Raw genomic sequence first — 2,898 nt, 5'->3', positions numbered from 1 at the left:
ATGATGGCTTGATATAAGCCACGGTGGGAGTTTTTAACCACACCAAAGTCAGAAAACACAGTAAATTTGGGGCTTTTTTATTCAGAAATCTAGCTTACCAGCCTACTGTTGACTACAACTCAAACTCAATCACAACAAAATATAAAGGGGTATGTGTGTGTGTGTGGGGGGTATCGAGGTGTGCAGGCAGAGAGACAGAGAGCATTATCAGCGTGCTAGGTGTGGTTTTAAAACTATAATATCTAACAGCTTTTAAAACTGCCTAATTTTTAATATAAGCCATAATTCTAGAAAGTATCTCCTTGTCAGGTAAATGCATCTTAAAGTTTATGTTTATACATTTCCTGGTTGGCCTCAGTAAAATGACTATGGGACTTACACGTGTTCATCAGCAACTTGGAGAATTCTAGACTGATTTTTTCCTCCTCCCAAACCCACACCCAGCACAGCCTTCCGGGGTGGTGTTTCTTCAGTAAATACAATTTTGGTGAGCTTAATGCTTCCACAGAAGACTGAGGCAACAGCAGTCAGCGGAGGCCCATTTTGTGGGTTTCAGGAGCTTTGGCTCCTCTCCCAACAGAAGCAAGTTTCCTTCCCGGGGCTGACCTGGAGGAATGTCCTTTCCTCAGCAGAGACCAAGGAGGAGATTCAGTCTGAATATTAACCAAAATAAGTATGATTTCTTTGCCACAGGGAAAAAGTTAGGGTAGCTCCTTTTTGATGGTGCTATTATATCTAAAAGCTAGAAAGAAATTGTTTGAGGGTGTTTGGTTATTTTGGATTATCCCCACAACTTCTATCTTCCTCCAGTATTTCTTCTAGAAAACAGCAGCTTCTATCTCGAACTAACCACACACACACCAGCTGCTACTTCCACCTCTTCCTAAACTCTCTCAAACCCATTCTCAGGGAAATACTTCTTTTTCAGCTATCCTTCATTGCTGGGCTCCACCGTAAGGTCTCACTTCCCATTTTCTCTTTTCCCTTTCACCCGCCATTGTCCAGTCAGGGCCAGACCCAGGCTTAGAGTCAGGACAGGACATTTTCCTTGTGGTCAAAGTCCAGACACCAGAGACAGCTTGGGAAGGGTGCTAAGGTCAAGATCAAAACCAGATAAGTGAATCCAAATGAAGCCATTGATGCATGGAGAAGAGAAGAACTGGAGCTGAGGTCCAAGCCAACGTGGGACGGGGAAGGACAGGGAGGCTGGAGAGCTGGAGGTGTGGAGCGGTAACCAGAACAAGCAGAACGTGATCAGCGTGCATTCCACTATTGGGCTGGAGAGTCAATGTCACTGACAGCCTTTTCATTTCTTTTAAAATTTTAACAAGAGTCAGTGTTGCATAGGAGCTAAAAGCACTGACCCTGGAGCCAGACTACCTGGGTTGGAAGCCTGGCTCTGCTATTTGCTAGTCCTGTGACCTTAGTCAGTGTCCTCAGTCTCCTCACCTGTAAAATTGAGGGAATGAGTGTTAACTCACAGGATTATGAGCTTAAATCAATGAATATCTATAAAGTGCTTAGAAGAGTGTCTTTATGAATAGATGTAAAAGTAAAACAGCACACACACCCATGTACCCAGTGTCAAAAAAAGAAAAAAAAAATTACCAGCATGACTGGAGCTCCCTTTTATTTATCGTTCTCCCACCATCTGGAATTTGTGATTTATCACCCCCATTTTAATATACATTTAAATGAATATTTATATCGCTAAGTAATAATTAATTTTATTTTTTATGTTAAACCACCTGTAAATGGCATCATGCTTTATGTATTCTCTGCATCTGGCTCTGCTTGCCCCATCCCTCCACGATGAAGCGAGCAGCACTGAGCCGCGCATCCACGTCACTCCTGTGAATATAGGAGTGTTCCCAATGGACGCATGTGCCACAACTTGCTTGTCTATTCTACTATTGATAGACATTTAAGTTGTTTCCACATGTTACTATTTTAAGCAATCTTATACATATTTCTTAGCAAATGAGTGGGAGTTCCTCTACTGTTTCATAAGTGAAATTTCCGAGTTTTAGGTAAGCTTATTTTCAAATTTACTTGATATTTTCAAAATTACTCTTTTGAGATGTCAGGCAAATTTACATTATCAATAACACTATACTATGTGCTAACTACTACTGTAAGTCCTTTAAACATAGTCCTTTAAACTTATTTAATTCTGATAACTACACTATAGAGGAAGTTCTATGATATCTCTTCCTTTATAGGAGTTCAGTAGTACTCCTTGGATCACACAGCTGGTAAACCACGGAGCTGGAATTCAGACCTAGACACACTGTTTCCAGAGTTATGCTAAATGCAAAATAGAACATAAAAAAGAAACCAAAGAATTCAAACCAAAAAATATTACAAGACAGATAAATAGGTTTTGTTAAAGGTGATGAGACTTCATACAATCCAGTATGAACTCATTTAAACAATTACATCTACGAAGACTCTGTTTCCAAATAAGGCACATTCTGAGGTTTCAAGTAGACATGAATTTGGGGGCAACAGTACTCAATCCGGTACAGGACTCCTTTCTATTGTCTGTGTCCAAAGAGAGGAGTCCACCCACTTTTCTCATGACAAACCTTCAAATATTTGAAAAGAGCTCTACCAGTCACAGATCTCCTCTCCGTACCCCACCCACAGGTCCAAGACTGCCCTTGCCCTGGCTACCCATGCCCATTTCAATCAGGCCATACTCGTACAGCTTTCAGCAGTTTTCATTCCCAGGAGGGTCCCATTACTGTTCAAACAGCCCTGCTCTGGACACCCTTCTGCTTGCCAGTGTCTTCCACATGAAAGAGTGTCCATAACAGAAAATTATTTTCTGGGTGTGGATAGAACAATATAGTATACAATGAACCCTAAGAGTTGTCACTAACCACTAGAATTTTG

Source organism: Galeopterus variegatus, unplaced genomic scaffold, assembly GCF_000696425.1.
Source record: "Galeopterus variegatus unplaced genomic scaffold, G_variegatus-3.0.2 Scaffold418, whole genome shotgun sequence".
NCBI lineage: Eukaryota > Metazoa > Chordata > Mammalia > Dermoptera > Cynocephalidae > Galeopterus > Galeopterus variegatus.
The sequence above is the reverse complement of the archived record's forward strand: the minus strand, read 5'-3'. Positions refer to the sequence as shown.